A 12,028-nucleotide genomic window follows, 5' to 3' on the forward strand; every position below is an offset into this window, starting at 1 on the left:
GATATATACGAGTATCCACATGGTCCACATTTATGCACACCACATCACTATATTTTAGCTGATTCAGCATATCCTTGTCTTACATGGGTATTGTCCCCATTTCGAAATAACGGTCATTTAACTGAGGCACAAATTTATTATAACTCTCGTGTTTCAAAAACTAGAGTTAAAATCGAGCAAGCCTTTGCATTGCTAAAACGCCGTTTCCGAAGAATAAAAGAACTACTTGACATGAATGACCTACAATTGCAAATACTACTGTGGCATGTTGTGTAATCCATAATGTGTGCTTATTATCAGGAGAAGAAGATATTCAAGAATATATCGCTGAAGGTATACAGCATGTTTTTCCAGTTATGTATGAACATGAAAATAATGGAAACGACCAAGAAGGCACTGCAGTCAGAACTGCGCTTCTAAATTACTTATGGAATAATAGAGTCAATCATCGTTAGACAGTCACTGTTTACTTATTTTACATATATTAAAACAATTGATGCAAAATATTGTTCATTTTATTTTGACAAAAAATAAAGTTTATTTCAAATAAACAACAATCAATATACTGTGATATTTCTAAAAAGAAATGAATAGTTAATTCAAACATAATTAGAACATACAATGGTATCAACAACACAATAACAAGAGATAACAAAAATTGCACATACAAGTACTTAAATTGGCATGCACTTTGGTGACATCTAATAAAGCTTCTTACTTTTTCAGCAAATTTAATAACTCATTGAGGATCTCTTTATTTTCATTGTGTTGTTTTTCAGCCAGTTCCACTCTGCGCTTCTCTGATTCTTCAGACTCTTTTTTGTATGACTGCAACCACTGGGACATTTCTGTTCTTGGTGTACTTCGTTGGCGTTTGGTTTTATGCAGGCTACCATTGCTATCCGTATTTAAACTACAGCTGCTGCTGCTTGGACTTTCAGATCGCTTTAATGCATTCATTATACTTACTCCTAGGCTAGAACAACTTGCCACTGGAGTAATGTTGGGTGACTTGCCAGAGTAGTCTAGCATAAGTTCATAGAATTCCCAAGTTCTGGGATTATTTCCAGTAGTACTGTTATGGTCGGTTATTTCTTTGTATTTTGCCGTTAATGTTTTCATCTTGTTCTGGCACTGCTCTGCAGAAAATTTAAACTCTTTTTCGCACATTTATTTGGATATTATCTTATACACGCTCAATTTTTTTTTAATTTCGTGCTGTTTAAATTACTTCTTTCTTCTTTGCAGATTTCAATTAACTGCAATGTTTCTGTCTTAGTCCAACCTGTATTTTTTCTTAGCAAATTTTCCCCTAACTGGATCTGCTCTGACACAACTAGCGACGTGTTTGGTTTATCAGGGGCCTGTTCTGCTGGTTCGCTTTCTATGTATTCATAGTACTTTGCTAAAATGAATAATACAGAAATTGACCACAAAACTTAGAAAGTAGATAGTATAGATGCATACTTTCAGGATTGTAGAAGACCCACTCTCCATCGTCGGTCTCAATTACATTGTACGATTTTTTCTCGGACATTTTTATAGGTTAAGGCACAACAAATACATTAAGGTTAAATTTACCACGTTTGTAAGCATTTGACAATTTTGACGTTTGCCTCCCCACTCTACCCACTTTCTTCCAGTCATTCGATCTAAATCCATGGAATGAAAAGAATGACGAGAAGTGAAACTGAGGCACAACAAAACGATACTTCTGATGAAACTAAATCCAGCATTGGTACAACAAAACGCACCCAATGATAGACTAGTGTACCAATTGTCTGTGACCATGGTTCTGCCGCAATCCAGCAATGGCTATTTATAGATGATAGGTTAAACATTCACAAAGAAGGTTCTGGAATGTCCACTACAATATGGATAATTATCAAGATGACGGTACTGTGGAAAGAGGGGATTGTACCTACAAATATGGCAGGTGGTGGTGAAGTCTGCAGTCATGCGGATGCTCTTCTGTATACCTTAGAACATGTTTACACCTCTTTAGAACAAGGATTTTAATGAAGGGTGTTAAGCAAAACAAAACAACAAGGAAATTTACTACACTACAGGTATTGTGATGCAAACATATGATCACCCTTCTTTTCAAACTCTCAAAAACGTTTATCAGCATTTGAGGGGTGATGTTTGCAATTTGCTGAGTAATGGCAGCTCGCATTTCCTCAGCTGTGTGCAAATTTCTTGGAAAAACTTTATTTTTTAGATGCCCAAACAGAAAGAAATCTAGTGGCGTAAGATCCGGCGATCTACTTGGCCAAATTCCTCTGCTAATTACTCTAATTCCAAAGAATTGACGCAAGTACTGCATTGTATTAAACGCAGTATGTGCCGTAACAGAATCCTGTTGGAAGTGGCCATACTGAAGCTCCTGGTCGTCCAGTTCATTTATAAATGGGTTCAATATCCTATTTACGTATCGATCTGAATTAATAGTAAAATTAAAAAAGTATGGACCGATGATTCGTCGCCGAGATATTGCCACCCATACGCCCACTTGAACAGGATGCAAAGTTCTTGTCATAGTTGCATGCGGATTTTCCGCCGACCATATTCTGTAGTTTTGTGAATTTACAAATCCATCCAAATGAAACCACCCTTCATCCGAGAAAAAAGTTTGGTCAAGTTCATCATTATTCATTTCCTGAATGAACCAGTTGCAAAAATTAACCCTTTCTTGGTAATCTGGGGGATGCAAGGATTGGATCATGGAGAACTTGTAAGGGTAACGCTTTAATTTTTTCTTTAAGACAGTTACACAGCTGTCATATGATAAGCCTCTAAAAAAGGAAAAGGAATGATGGGATTTTTWCTGGTAAGGATTACTAGGCCCTTAAAGGTGCCTTGTAAACAACTTTGGATGTTTGTGGTTTAGATAAGGATCAGACCTGTCTGGAGTGAAAGCTTTCTCACTGATTTTTGAGGATCTTCATCCATTCTACCTCTAATGTCCTCGACTACATCTTCCGTAAGGGTAGATGGTCTACCGACGGGTTTGGGCTTCTTTACATCACCTGTTTGTAGGTAACGCTGGACCAATCGCTGTCTAAATACAGGCAAGGTGACAACTTCTTCAGGGAACATGCCCCGAAATTGGTTGAATGCTTCATCCGTAGAATACTCCCAACCGTTATTAACATTCCTTGGAGCACCACGGAATAATTTTTTTTCTATTGAAATAATCTACTCCATGTTGCGTAGGTTTCTTTATAGGTATGTGGCAGCCATCAACTACACCAATTACATTAGGGACTCCAAATCCAAGTATTTTGTAATGTTAAATCTGTCTCCTATAGATCGATAACATTCTGGATTTGCCAATGTCCAAAGTGCTGCAAGCAACAACTTTTCAACAGGTATTTGTGGCATTCCTCCATACAATAGTGGATCTTTTCTGTTTAGTTCAGGTGTATTTGCTATATGATTCAATATTGCTTCAAATGATGTTCTTGTTATTCTAAAGTGGCTTCGAAAGGTTGAAAAATCATAACTTGGGATAACTTCTTCAAAGAAGTACTGGCACTTTGGTATTTTTTATTATATAGTCTGCAAATTGATAGATGTACCTTGTTCAAAAATGAAAAACATTGTTTACTTACAATTTCCAAATTGCTTCAATTATGCCGACAGGCATTCTAATCTGTTGAAGTAAAATTTGATTTCTGATTTCCGCTGCATTTTGACACGTTCCGACTATAGAAATAATAATTCCCACCTGATTTTCCATGTATGTTTATTATTAACAAGTACAATTACAAATTAGGTACATATGTGTATCAAACCATGAAACTGTCAAATTTACAATGAACATAACCTCACTTTTAGGTTCCACCTTACTGACGTAATTATTACCGTTTTGTTGTACCCACAAATTCTGATCATTCTACTTCTTCCAGGATAACATCAACAAAACGCACCCATTGGCAGAACTGTTGCTGGATAGACAGACACACCTGACTGGCACCTTGAGAAAAAATCGCAAGAGAAATCGTCGCCAAGTAACCGACCAAAAACTTAAACCCTTAAAGTATATTGCAAAAGAAAATCGTAAAGGAATAACTGTGCTTCCTAGAAACGCAAGCGGTACGTCCTAATGCCCTCTACAAAGCACTTAGACACTCAGATGGAAGTGCGAAATCGTCGTGGACAAACAAAAACCAAACCCAAAATGATAGTTGCCTACAATCAACGAAAATCGTCTGTTGATCAGTCGGATCAAATGACACCATATAAATCACCACTCAGAAAAACGATAAAGTGGTGTCGAACTCTGAATACTGCTATGGGAAATACGTGGCTGATGTACAAAGAAGTCAAAAATGAAAATATAACTATGCTGGATTTTCGAAAATCAGTTGCGTTTGACTTATGTGAAGCGCATTGTCCTTCACCAGAAGTTGAAGCCGATACTTTACCCAGAAATCGTCGTTCCCGTTTGCGCCATGAATTGGCTCAAAAAGAGATACAAAAACGCAAACCATGTAAAAGCTGTTACGACAAGGCTAAAAAAGCTCATAGCAATATAAATTGTTAGTGATATCTATTGTAAACGGGTTTATAATCTTCTAAATAGAGTTGTAGCCCCAATGTGAAATCAGTATGTAAATAAAACCTAAGTTTAAACTTACAATAAGATAAAATTACTTTTGTATTATTGCAGAAAGATGTCATCCATATTAAAAATAAGAAAATTCAATGCACAGCTAACGAAAAAAACCAACGCACAGTTCAAAGAAACAAGCTCACAGCTAACCAAAGAAACAGAGGCGAGAAAAAAAGTACAAAAAGAATAAAGCTCAAGATTATCGATCTTAGAAATGAGGGAAATTACGAACTATCTAAAAAAATCGCTTATTAAAAAGGTATACCAATAAGAACCTGTGAAGTTTAATGATGTTTCTGAGATTGAGGACTGTGTGAATGAAGAGAAAAAATTAAGAGTTTGTTTGTGAGGCTTTAAGAAGATGGGAGAAACTCAAGAGTAAACTCGCTTTGCGAAACCTTAATGTAACAAGTATAAGCGACGATTTAAGATATTTCATTAATAAAAGAAACCGCTTAGTACATCCTGGAGTGAAATTTAAAAACTAAATTTCGATACTCACACACATGGAATCTTGGGTTAGTGTTAATGCTTAACATTTGGGTTAATGTTATAGTATATCCAGCGATAGATTCCTATCTAAACGGTTTAGCGAGTCATTTGCCTCTATTTTTCAGGAAGAATCAAGAGATTTATGGTAATTTAGTCAAAACCTAAAAGATTTGTTCTCACTATAGTGTTTCGAGCGCTAACAGTTTGTAGTTGAAAAATCCAGTAGTGGATAAACTATTGCATTAGACATTATTAATCTGAATCCTAACAACACTGAGATCATTGAAAAAATTTAATAAACAACTGTTCAAAACGCTTAGCTTTGCAACAATCCAGGAACCGCAATGTCGATATATAAAATACCAGGAATTGTAATAACAGCTTGGCTTCTAGCAGCAACCCCTATAAACATTACGTATGCTTTCAAGAAGACTAGAATATGTCCTTACAACACAGACGTGTTTACAGACGAATATTTTGCCTGATTTGATGTTACTGAGCGGCAATGGTCTGCAGCTAATTCGTCCCAGCAAACTGTACAGTTTTGAAGTTTGTGGCTTTGAACTTTGAAAGTCGCCGCAACCCCCATCAATGTCGCCGGCAACTGCACCCGCACCGGCAAATTCGACGGGTGCCACAAAATCAAAACGGTATTTATTCAATTTGAAAGCGCTAAATATATTCTAATTTCAAATTTTATGGTCGTCGCCGGGGCCGTGGTCGGAGTCGGGGTCGGGGCTGCAGCCGGGACCAAAGCCGAAGCCAGGGTGAAACCGCCTCTGCAAGTACCAATSCACAGTCTGCTAATAAGACTGTGCATTGGTATAAAAATATAAATGTTTACAATTATTACATTTATAATAAATAATAAATAATTTCGAATTGCGTTTTGCTTCTCTCAAATAAGAATTTAATATTTATTTCCAATGAAAAAAATTGAGATAAGAATAGTCAGCTATTTTACCGTTGTTATAAATACCGAATATYATATCTTAGATTATAAAAAAAAGCCCAAGAGTCTATAAAAGCCAAATTAATTATGTCCAATTTTGGATGCTTATAAACAAGTTTATTCGCAATCATTTTGTAATCTATCAATTTCATGACATAACAACATCTGGGAACTACATGATTACTAAAATAAAATTGGATGACAAATTATTATCCCCCCCCTCCAAAAATTTTTACATACATACCTGAAGAATCGCTTGCATATCTCTATCAGTAGTCATTACAATCAGTTAAGTTATGTGTTGTTATTTCACATTCTTTATTTACTATAGACATACAACACTTATATTATAATATTCAGAAACTAAATAAATAAAGAATTAAGGGTCATTTGTTGAAATAGTCATTTCGACAGTAATTGTTATTTTTTATGATCATGCCCCGCTTACGCTGACTTATATTTTATTAAATACATTAAGCTATTTATTATTCAATTAGAGTAAATTATTATTTTTAACATTGAATAACTGTAAATAAAATTGAATGAACTTCGAAAAACGTCTTCATTTCAGCTTTATGTTTTAACTTATGTAAGTAATCAACCAAAGCTCAACTATATTGAAAATTATGGTTCCAAAATAAAATAAAAATCATTTTGTGTATAACCATTATGTATAATTTTGTGTGTAACCATTTGCATAAAATGCTATTTGTGACTATCACCGCCTCCTTAATCAAATGTATCAATATCCCGCCTGGGCATTTCGTAAAAAACGCATTTTAGCAGTGATTCCGATTTTTTCTTAGTTACGGGGTTACTAAAGAAAAACTGAATGATTTTTAATTATTAACGAAAAATAACGCAATTAATAAAAGCTGGGAAGGAAGAATACAACAAAACTAGATACGCCAGGGAGAATTGATATTATGAGGTTGAACCCTTTAAGCTAAAAAACTGGATATGTCAAAAAATTTCCCCTGATTAAAGCGCCAACGGGAATCAGTTGAACTCAAAAAATGCGCAGGCGAGAAAAGGACTATTTCTATGGAGACTATAAATTAAGAAAAATAATTACGTATCTGGCACTTCTTGAGTCTCCCCGTCTGTTTTTACATACGCGAAATCTTGAAAAAACAAAATTTTTCTCACAAAACGCATCCGATATTGTTAAATCTACAGACATTCAAAAAAAATTCAACAAAACATTTTTAAATTTAATAGCTTCTGTGAACCTAAATCAAGGTGAGTGCGAACGGCGCAGCCGCGATTTTTTTATAATTTTTACAAGCCAAAACTGAAGTTACCCAAAATAAGCCTAAGTGAGCCAAACATTATTTTAAACCGTCTAAAAGACACTATGCTAAGTAAAAGTAAAGCCTCAATTTATGTTTTTTTTTTAAATTTGAGCATTTCTATTAAAAAAAATGATAAGCGTTTTTCTTTATTTCTTTAAGAAATTTTTAAATGTTTTTTGCAAGTCTAGAAATTTTTTAATCCAGTATATCTTACACTTTCTTAGTCTCCCCAGCTGTCTTTTGTAGCACGATGTTTTAATTTACTGTCAATCAACGCAGACGACGAATTTAATTATGCCGCGGCAAACATCACCAGTAACAAGAGCGCGGATTATTACAAAGTTAGAAGAAGGATGGTCTATAAGGGCAGCGGCTGAAACATTTCATTTAAACAAAAGCACTGTTTTAAAAATGAAAAAGAGGTGGGAACTGGAGGGCACTGTACAAAGGAAAGCAGGTTCTGGTCGCCAAAAGATTTCTACCGATGTTGAAGACGCTCAGCTCATAAATTATTTACGGGAAAATCCGTTTCATACAGCCAGAGATGCCATTGTTAAGCCAAATTTTCCGGGATCACAACCCTAGAATTTTGGGAAAATGTGGTCTTCAGTGATGAAAAAATGTTCCAAAATACTAATGACGGGCAGGTTCGTGTTTACAGACCACGCGGAACTAGATTTGATGAAAACTATATCAAAGCATTTGTAAGAAGTGGAAGATTTTCAATTAATACATGGGAATGGATTAGTTATCACGGTCTAGGGACATGTTGGCGCATAGAGAATAGATTCAACGCTCAAAATTACCTACATTTACTTGAACATGTAATGTTGCCTTCGGTCCGCCAGATATATCCCGATAATAATTTTATCTATCAGCAGGACAATTGTCCTGTGCATACAGCCCACGCAGTTACCCAATGGCTAAGAAATAATAATATAGAAACGCTACCATCACCTGCCAGAAGTCTCAATTGCATTGAAAACATTTGGGGCCGTATGACAAAAGAATTGTGCAAGTTGAATGTCAGGCCTCGTACTGCAGATAAGCTATGGGAAGTTGTTGAAAATTCTTGGGAAACTTTAGCGGACGATGAAACTTTTGCCCAGGCACTTGTACATACATTCAATGCCTCGTCGATTAAATGAAGTTATCGCAAAAAACGGCGCGATGACCAAATATTAAAATAGCATGTTACATTTATTTAAATTGTTGTTAAATTGTTGAGAGTTGCCTTTTATTTTTGTATTAATTTATCAATAAATGTTTGCGAGTTGTGTTTGCAGTAATTGGTAATGGTTACACATATTAAAATCTCTGAAAAATGCATCGATAAAATTCTGCTGTCAGCAAGAATTTAGCTACAGGTTACTGAGTAACGACAATTTAAAGATAAGTTTACAATATGACAATTTAGCCCAAATTGTGCACACTACATGTACGCTTTTTTTGTGAATAGAACTGTACATCTCACACTTTCTTAGTCTCCCCAGCTGTCTTTTGTAGCACGATGTTTTGAAACGTCTCAAATGACATTTTTTTAAATTTAAACATTTCTTTAAGAAATTTTTTATTTTTTTTTGCAAGTCTAGAATTTTTTTATTCTGAACATCTGACACTTTCTTAGTCTCCTCAACTGTCTTTTGTAGCACGATGTTTTGAAAACTCTGGATTGGCATTTTTTTTAATTTAAGCATTGCTTTAAGAAATTTTTAAATGTTTTTTTGCAAGTCTATAAATTTTTTAATCCAGTACACCTGACACTTTCTTAGTATCCCCAACTGTCTTTTGTAGCACGATGTTTTGAAACGTCTCGAATGACATATTTTTAAATGTAAGCACATTTTTTAAGAAATTTTTAAATGTTTTTTGCAAGTCTAGAATTTTTTTAATCCAGTTCCTCTGACACTTTCTTAGTATCCCCAACTGTCTTTTGTAGCACGATGTTTTGAAACGTCTCGAATGACATTTTTTTAAATGTAAACACTTTTTTTAAGAAATTTTTAAATGTTTTTTTGCAAGTCTATAAATTTTTTAATCCAGTACACCTGACACTTTCTTAGTTGCTGGATTTCTGGGTCTTTCGAATACAGAACAATATACAGGACACAGTTTTCGACGTTCGTCAGCCACACTTCTTGCTGACGCTGGCGCTGACTTGACTGTATTAAACAGACACGGCGGCGGGTGGCGCTCAAATTCAGTTGCGGAGGGATACATCGAAGATTCGCTTGCAAATAAAATAGAAATTTCAAAGACAATTCTTGGAAAAAATTAAAGTGAAGTATGCGATGGAGCTTCTGGCGTTACAGTGGAAGCAAAAAGAAATGTTGAAGTTGCCACTACAAGTGGTATCAATATTACAGAAATTAATGAAAAAAAGAAATTTTTTAATCCAGTACACCTGACACTTTCTTAGTCTCCCCAACTGTCTTTTGTAGCACGATGTTTTGAAACGTCTCGAATGACATTTTTTTAAATGTAAGCACTTTTTAAATGTTTTTTTGCAAGTCTAAAAATTTTTTAAATTAGTACATGTGACACTTCCTTAGTCTCCCCAATTGTCTTTTGTAGCGCGATGTTTTGAAACGTCTCGATTGGCATTTTTACTACTAAATTTAAACATTTCCTTAAAAAAAAATTTTCTTTTGAAAATCTTAAAGTTAGTGTACATTTAACACTTTCTTTTTACTTCAAGCCAAAGTAACCCGAAGTAACCCGAAGTGGCCTAAAGTGACCTGAACCGACCTGAAGCTACTCGAAGTGATCCAAACATTATTTTTTACAATCTAAAAAAAAAAATAAAACTCTTAATCAAATCCGATAGGATTTGACCACATTAGCTAGTTTAGCACACTAAGATATAACACCCAATTAAATAAAAAATTATGCAAACATGAATTAAAATATTTCCTATTTCTTGGAATAATTATCTTCAACACTAGATCAAAAAAGTCAAAGAGCGTGCCGCTTAGATTCCAGTAAAAGACATTTCCAAGAATTTTTGCAACCCCTCCAAGCACAGCAGTGCCCTTCGATAAGTTAGTTTTAGTTGTCTGTTGTGGAATAAAGAAGCAACACTATGGTAAGTTAAAGGCAGCTTTTCTCTCAAATAAACTAGTTCGGAGATTAATTTTGGCAGTCATACATTGTTGCAATAATTATATTAATAAATAATTATACCAGGTGAATAAAAAGTATGGAACCAAACGTTTTTTGTTTAAAGTATTTATTTTTTTGAAAAACTAATTAATGAATAATAAAATACTATAAAAATGTGGTTTTATCAAAAATAAAGTTTTTTTGAAATTTTCTTTTCTTTTTGACTTCTACAAGGATTACAACTATCTACTTTATTTTAGATTTTTTTAAAAACAATTTTTTTCATAAATTGCAATTTTGACAAAAAATCGCATAACGCAAAAACAGAACCAAATTTCGTTCTCAAAATACTGTCACATACCGCGGAATTTGGGTTAGTTATCATTACTTAATATTCCGTAACAAAAACTATGTTTCGAAAAGAGGTCTCGGCTATTGTGTCATGTTGTAATTGTAACGCGGAAACGCCATCAACATCGCCGAGTCAGCTTCTCGAACCATAATAAATACCCGGAATATTGGGTAGTCGGGAGTCGAATCGAGTTTACGTTTTTGGAAGTATCATTCGTTTGTAAGAATCGTGGTTGTAGTATTGGAGTGTTACATGTGCCGTGATTTGATCATGACTGCTTTAACACAGTAAGTGAACTATCTAGTCATTTTAATAAACGTTTTTATACATATAAACGGTATTTACTTAGTTTGCAAGCCCTGAGTATATTCAAATTTCAAGGCAGGGGCCGGGGCCGGAGCCAAGGCGGGGGCCAGAGCGGGGACCTGGACAGTCAAGTTGTTCCCAATGCCAATGGTACAAGAATGTAGAATGCATAAATTATTGTTATTATTCTTCTAATAAATAACTATTATAAAATATATTTTTTTTCCTTGGTTTAGAATATATTTTAAAGAGGGATGTATACTATCCCTACAAACAACTGATTCTATTGAATACATTAGAAAATTTATTAGAATTTTCCCGGTCTACTTTTATGGTAAAATAGTCATATTTTTTTATTATGCCAATTATTATTTACAACGTTTTATTTAATTTTGTATTGCATTCTGCTTCTCTCAAATAAAAATTTAATATTTCCGACGAAAAAATCGAGATAAAAAACGAGTAAACCCAAATGTGTGTGTCAAGAGTGTCAAGCATTTTACAAAATACCTGCTGACAAGCCGCCACCATAAATAAAAAAATATAGTTGAAAAGACTCATTAACTCCTGAAATTTAGCCCATATTGCGGTGCTGGAGATAAGCAAGAAGGTAAGACACTTGGCACCAGTGTTACGGAAAAACTATGCTTGAATTGAATTTTTTCAATTCTCTACCATTGTTAGATGAACTGAAATCACATAAAATTAACTACATTGGTACGATTCGCGCAGATAGAGTAGAGCCCTTCTAAAGGACGTAAAAAAGAAACCTCGAGGAAGTAGTCATGTTTTAGGTGAACCTATTGATGGTATCACTCTAATACGCTGGAGAGACAATAGCCAAGTGACATTAGCGACCAACCAAGAAAATGAGAATATATGCTTGACAAAGGGGCAATGCAAGCGATGGT

General features: G+C 34.6%; 1 pseudogene; it reads right to left on the reverse strand.

The window, feature by feature from the left end:
• Positions 1–693: 693 nt before the first annotated feature.
• LOC123009106 lies at positions 694–1,537 on the reverse strand (annotated as a pseudogene).
• Positions 1,538–12,028: the final 10,491 nt, after the last annotated feature.

Source organism: Tribolium madens, unplaced genomic scaffold (assembly GCF_015345945.1).
Source record: "Tribolium madens isolate multiple individuals breed KSU strain unplaced genomic scaffold, Tmad_KSU_1.1 Scaffold_71;HRSCAF=194;Tcas5.2_LG6, whole genome shotgun sequence".
NCBI lineage: Eukaryota > Metazoa > Arthropoda > Insecta > Coleoptera > Tenebrionidae > Tribolium > Tribolium madens.